Genomic DNA, 7,281 nt, shown 5'->3' on the forward strand with positions numbered 1-7,281 from the left:
TCTCAAAGACAGATATGAGCAAGCAAGACAACAAGAAAAGAAAAAACCAGCAACAAAGAAAAAAGCCTCTTGTTTCCATTTCCTGGAGTTCATCTCAATAAATATTATTTTATATGATCAGATGCACATAGACATTGCATCTTTTTGTTTTTCTTCTAAGAATCTCCTTCTTTGGTTTAGCTAATTGTTTTAGAAGTAAGTACCTTTAATTAAATTAATTAATTTAGTTTTCTTTTTTGTTATTATGAAAGTGATGTACGGAGTGGTTACAGTTACATAAGTCTAGTAAAAGGTAATTTTCCTTTCTTCCTTCCTCCCTTCCTTCCTTCCCCTTCCTCCTTCCTTTTACTCTCCTCCTCCTCCTCCTCCTCCTCCTCCTCCTCCTACTCCTCCTCCTTCTTCTTCTCCTTCTTCTTCTTGCCTGTCCCTGGGCTTGGACTTGCGGTTTGGTGCTGTTTCTGAGCTTCTTTTGCTCAAGGCTAGCACTCTACCACTCAAGCCACAGCACCACTTGAGCTGATCTGAAACTTTGGCAAAGTAGCAGGGTATAAAATTAACTCAGAAAACCCGGTATCTTTTCTTTTTTTAAAAAATATTTTTTTATTGTAATTAATAAAAGGGTTACATATTTGCCAGATAGCAGGTGCATTAATTCACATACATTGATACCCTTTCACATGTCTTTTTCTTTTTTTCCTTTATTTATTTTTTTTTTTGTGTGTGTGTGTCATGGGGCTTGAACTCGGCCTGGGCACTGTCCCTGAGCTCTTCAGCTCAAGGCTACCACTCTACCTTTAAGCCAATCCCCAGTTCCCCCAGTATCTTTTCTATATGTCAACAATGAGAAGAAAGAGGCTAAAATCAGGAAAGCAACTTTTTTTGTAATAGCCTAAAAAATACCTAGGAATTAACTCAACCAAAGATGTGAAGGATCTCTATGATGAAAGCTTTAAAAATATGAAAAAGGAAATATAAGGAAGTAGAGAAACCTTTCCTGCTCCTGGACTGGAAGGATTAACATCATGAAAATGGTAATGCTGCCCAAAGCTGCCTACAAATTTGATGCAATACTCATCAAAATCCCAACAACATTCTTCAATGATATAGAAGAAGCAATCCAAAATTTTGTATGGACTAATAAAAGACATTGAACAGCAAAAACAATCCTTAGCAGGAAGAACAGGGCTAGAGGAATATCAACATCAAGCCTTAAACTCTATTACAAAGCTGTAGTGATAAAAACATCTCGATACTGGCACAAGAATAGGCCTGAGGACCCATGGAATAGAAGAACCAGAAATGAACCCACAGATCTAGAGTTACTTTATATTTGACAGGGGAGCTAAAAACACAAGATAGAAGAAAGACAGCTGGAAGAATTGTCTACACATATGCACAAAACTGAAGTTAAATTCTTATATAGTACTCTCCACTCAAATCAACTCCAAATGGATCTCATTATGAGATAGAAAATATTACTGGAAGGGATAGGGGAAACACTGAGACTCCTTGACACAGGTCAAAACTTCCTAAGCAAAGATCTAGAATCACAACAAATAAAAGAATTTAGGTAAATGGAATTGCATCCAACTGAAGAATTTATGTATGGCCAAGGACATAGCTAGCAAGATAAATAGCCCACAGAATGGGAGAAAACCTTTACTAGTTATACATCAGACAAGGGCCCATATCCAGAATACACTCAGAACTCAAAAATTCCCCCCCCCCAAATAAATCCTCAAAGAAACAATAACCCAAACTGGGTGTTAGTGGCTCACGCCTGTAATTCTAGCTACTCAGGAGGCTGAGATCTGAGGATCATGGCTCAAAGCCAGTAAAAGACTCTTATCTCCGATTAACTGCCAGAAAACCAGAAGTGGTGCTATGGCTCGAGTGGTAGAGAGAAAACCATGAGCTGAAGAGCTCAGGGACAATGCCCAGGCCCAGAGTTCAAACCTCACGACTGACAAGAAAAGAAAAAAAAACAAGAAAGAGAAACAACAACCCAACCCAATAACAAAGAGGCTAAAAAAGAGAGACTTCTTAGAAGAAGAAATTAGAACGATCAAAAGACATATGAAGAAATGTTCAACATCTCTGTCCATAAAAGAAATTCAAATCAAAACAACATTGAGATTCCACCTCACCCCAGCTAGAATGGCCACGATTAAGAAATCTGCTGACAACAGATGCTGGAGGGGATGTGACCAAAAGAAAATGCTATTACACTGGTGGTGGGAATATAAACTAGTTCAACCACTTTGGAAAGCCGTATGGCTGTTTCTCAAAAGGCTAAACCTACCGCTTCTCTATGACCCAGCAATCCCACTCCTTGGCCTCTGTCTACCCAACTGATCACAAACCAGGCTACACTAAAACCATCAGCAAAATTATGTTTACTGCAGCATTGTTTACCATAGCCAAGATAGGGAATCAACCCAGATGCCCTTCCGTGGATGAATGGATCAAGAAAAGGTGGTATGTCTGCGCAATAGAATTTCACTCTTACATTAGAATGAATAACATTGCCCCTATCATAAGGAAATGGAAAGACTGAAATGTAAAAAATTAATGAAGCAAGCCAGACTCAAAGAAACATAGGTTTTATGGTTTCTCTCATTTGTGATAATTAGAAGTCCACAGTCAGCCCAATGGATAGTAAAAGACAAGTAATTACATCTGGACACAATTAATTAAACAGCCATCTAAACACGGACACAGTGAGAACAGAGGAAGATATTCTTAGGAGAGGATCAATAACTCAATAGCTATGTGTACATGATCACATAAAATCAGGTTTATTGAAATAAACTCAAAAAATGGATGCAAGAAGATTTTTTTGAATTTTTCCATCTGACTTTAGTTCCAGATACACTCATATTTTTTGTTGTTCTTAAAAAACCAATGCACTTTTTTTGTGGGAATGACAAAATATTAGTATTAGGAAATCCAAGTATACAAAAAATACTACATTTGTCTGGGGTAGATATATTTATTTTTGGTAACATACATTAAGTGGCACTAATTACACAGTAACTATAAAGTAACTAACATGAAACCACAGAACTGTAACTCTGCCACAGCTGCCATGGGAATTTGCATTTCTGGCTGAGTACATTTTCAAAAACAAAAACCAAAAAACTAGATGTCAACCCAGAGCTGTGCCAATGAAATAAATCTATTAAGAAGTAAAACTCTGAAGTGGTGCCTCACCAGAGTTCCTTGCAGCTGAGAGATGACAGGCAGGACATGTTAGTTATAAAGTAGTTACAAACTAATTCACAAAAGTTACCATTTCTCTTTCTAGAAAGAAGCAAGAAGAAATTCCTTGAATTAGCGCCTGGTGTGTCAGGTGGAGTGCAGAGAGGGCTGTTAGAGCGGTGTCTGAAGGACCCTGGTAGGTCAGATGGGTTGGCCATCATTAATAATCATGGTTGGCTTCTAAATACTGGTAGCAAGATGACTTCTGATTTGTAATCTTAGGTAAATTATGGATAAATGAAAAGGGCCAGTAATCATACACTAAGATTAATAAACAGCGCTTCAAAATTAACCGCATGAGGGTTGTGCTTGCAGCAAGGTTTCACAAGACAAGGCACCCAGATTTTTTCTTTCCACGTCTGGCTTGCAGAGCAGCTCATGTGGTCATTTCAAAAACCCCTCTCACTCCGCCTTTGGTCTTTGCTGAACACTCCATGTACCCCAAAGCGCCAATCCTGTTTGCCATATCTCTGCCTTCCTCAGGCTTTACTGGCTTGTGCTTCATCTTAGCCAACTCCCGCCTTGTGTGCTTGTCATTCCGAAGATTCTTCTTGTTTCCAACCAGGATAATGGGCACGTTGGGACAGAAATATTTTAACTTCTGGAGTCCATTTTTCTGGAATGTTTTCTAAACTATTAGGGCTGTCAATGGAGAAACACATCAGTATAACATCAGTGTCTGGGTAGGAGAGGGGTCTCAGGCGATCATAATCTTCCTGCCCTGTTGTGGCATCTCTTATAAATGTACTGCAAAATGTATGGTTTATGTGACAGAAGTTAAACAAAGTACCTTGAACTTCTCAGGTAAAAGGCTCAAGCGATGACTCCTGAGTCCTGCCTCTTCACACCAATGATGCAGGTCTGTGAGTCAAGAAGTTTTTTCTTTTTTTATTGTACTGTTTGTGGTTCTTTTCTTTTTCTTTTTTTCCCCCTTTGACTTATTCTCTTCTGTCACTGTTTATGATTTCTCTTCCCTCTGTCATATATATGTTTATCTGATTTGTAGAGGGAACGGGGAAGCACAGAAACAGTGGGACAAAAGGTGAATCAATTTGTCAGGGAAACCCACTAAGCACTATGCTAGAAATGAACTATACAACTTTTGGGGGAAGGAAGTTGGGAGGGGAAAACACTGGGAGAACATGAGGGAGAGGGTGACAGTGTTCAAAAGGAAATGTACTCATTACTTGACTCATGTAACTGTAACCCTTCTGCACATCACCTTTACAATATTTTTTAAAGCAAAAATCTGATTTACTATGTGACTGTGAATATATCTAAATATTTCTCTTGGCTTTGGTATTATCATTTGAAAATAGATGCCAATTGGACTATTTGTTCTTCTTTTGCTGTTGGCCAAAGTTACCATCTTAATGGCTCAAGGCGGGGGCTTTTGCCACACCATGTCCACACCAGTTCATGATTTCAAGCATTAGCCCGCAGGTGCTCCTGTCTGGGCATGCATCCAGAACTGATGTGAGAGTTGAATGGGGATAATTAATGAACGGGAGCAAATGTTTTGAAGGTTGTTTAGTCATACTCAGAGGTTTGATCCACCTGCATGCCCCTTTGTTTCCTCTGTCTTGGAGACAAATTGTATCTTGATTTTCTATTCCGTGTGTGTGTGCATGTGTGTATGTGTGTGTGGGGGGGTGGTGTGCCAGTACTGGACTTGAATTTAGGGCCTTGGTTCTCTCCCTTAGGTTTTTTTTCTCAAGTCTGGCACCCTACTGCTTGAGTCAGAGCTCCACTTTCAACTTTTTTGGGGGGAGGAGGTAGGTTACAGGTATGAGTCTCATGGACTTAACTGCCTGGGCTGTCTTCAGACTGTGACCCCAAACCTCAGTTTCCTTGGTAGCTAGGATCATAGGCATGAGCCACCAGCACCAGAGGCACTTTCATTCCTCACTGTATGGTTCAGATGGTGTTTGCTTCATTCTTAGCTCCATGCAGGTGACACAAGCCTGGGCACATAAAGCTCCTCTTGCTTTGGTTATGGTGACAGCGTGAGGGATAAACCAAACCAAAAAAGTCCTTATCCAGAGGAAGGACTCAGGTTCAGCCATGAAGATCACACATTTTCTTATGGGATTCCATTGGAATATTTCTCTGAGAACAGACTTCATCATAATGGCTGGGAAATGTTCTTCACCTTTAAAATATGAGCACAAAGGCTGTGAGTCATGGCCCTTACTTCATTGGTTAGAAGCAGAAAAAAGGCAAAGATAAAGGAGAGAGGGATTAGAGTCTTAGTGACATTAAGTCCTGGCTCTTTGTGATCTTGAATGCTCTTCTTCCTACAGCTCTTCCTTAAAAGCAGAATAACGAGTCAGGAATGCTAAGATGTGGGATGCTAAGATGTTGCTCCTTGATGATCAGGGAAAGCTTTTCTCCTAGAGTTAATTTGATCTTAAGTCTGAATAAAGCAAGTGAATGAGCTCTGGAAAGGGAAAAGCATCCTAGACAGAGAGAACTGAAAATGCACAAAACCCTGAGGAAGAATGAAGCCTGGTATCTTCGAGTAATAGCAAGTACTGTTGGAGCTCAGAGGAAAAGGCATAACTTACTTAGGCCTTGTCTCTGGCAAGTCTCAATGGCAGTGTTTTCTCTGCCTCCACTCAAGTAGAGGCAGCCACCTGATCTGTAGCTCTCATGGGCTAAATGATCAAACCACGGCTCTGAAGTTGTCTCCTGCGATTGTAGTTCTCTTTGTCTCTCCATAGCCAGAGATGTGACCTCTTTGAATGAGCATCCTTGGATCACTCACCTAGGATCCATCACATACTCTGCTCATACAAGGACTAGAGAAGGGAGTAAGTGATTCCTTGTAGACAGAGAAAAGCTTGAATGGCAAGAATTTCCTTTCATTACAATGGCTGAGGTTGTGACATTCCCCAAACACATGCCAATTTGTTCCTCATGTGTTTGTTTCTTTCTTCATTCATTTAACAAGAATTTATTGAGTGTCTGATGTCTGCCAAGGTATACAGAGAGGCACCGCATATACAAAGATGAATCAGCCATAGTTTCTGCTTTCAAGGATCTCAGTCTGGGGTGGATGTGGAGGAGGCAGCCATGTAAACAGACAATTAGAGAGAAACATAGCAGGTGCTGAAACACAGCAGGTGGAAGTGCAAGGCTGCTTTGGGAGGCCTGAGGAAGAAAGGGTGAGGGGGAGATGGGAGGGTTGTGAAGAATAAGCAGGGAGGTCTAGGTAGAAGACATGGCCTCTGGACTGGAATTGAGTGGAGAGAAGTAGGGACAAGGTGGAAGATATTGAGCCATGAGAAGGAGAGGCTAGGGGATGATACCCATTCAGTTCAAGGGTTTCTGAGCTTGGGGGTTTAGATCTATAGACACAAAGGAAAAGACCAAACTAGTGTATCGAATATTTAGGACTTTGTTGATTTGGAGACCCGTGGGAGTCTCAAGTCAGAGATTAGACTACTAGATAATGTTTATCATACCATATCCTATTGATGGAAAATGACTCAACATAAAGCCAATGGCTGCCATCTCTTAGGACTGTCCTTGCTGCAGACCCCACCAAACTGGCTCCCCTCCCCTTCCCCTTGAATAAATGCACCTGAGGAAGTGAGCCAGAGACCAAGGCCACATCCAATGCTGATGCTTCTAATGAACACAGAGACTGCTGAAGCCTTGAAACTCCTCAGTCAAAATAACGTTGCTCACCCACCCTACTTCCATCCGCCCCCCTCAACTGCACTAGTTCTGCCTGATTTTTAATGAAATCCTAGTTGTAAGGGGGGTGTGCCATCTCCCCTTCAGTGGGGCTGAAAGGAGACTTGGCATCTTTCCCAGACTTCACTCTCAAATAAAATCTGTTGCCTGTTGAGTATGCTTTTGGCCCTTTCTTCATTCTGATACCCATATGACTCAGTTCCTAACACGTAGCATAGCATACTCTGTGTGTGTGTGTGTGTGTGTGTGTGTGTGTGTGTGTGTGTGTTGGTCATGGAACTTGAACTGAGGGCCTGGGCCCTGAGCTATTTCTTTAGC

The 7,281-nt window shown here is 41.0% G+C and overlaps 1 pseudogene; it reads right to left on the reverse strand.

The window, feature by feature from the left end:
- Window positions 1-3,398: 3,398 nt before the first annotated feature.
- LOC150052640 (transforming protein RhoA pseudogene) lies at window positions 3,399-3,978 on the reverse strand (annotated as a pseudogene).
- Between the last annotated feature and the right edge of the window lie 3,303 nt (window positions 3,979-7,281).

Source organism: Megascapheus bottae, chromosome 16 (assembly GCF_031878675.1).
Source record: "Megascapheus bottae isolate mThoBot1 chromosome 16, mThoBot2.hap1, whole genome shotgun sequence".
Lineage (NCBI taxonomy): Eukaryota > Metazoa > Chordata > Mammalia > Rodentia > Geomyidae > Megascapheus > Megascapheus bottae.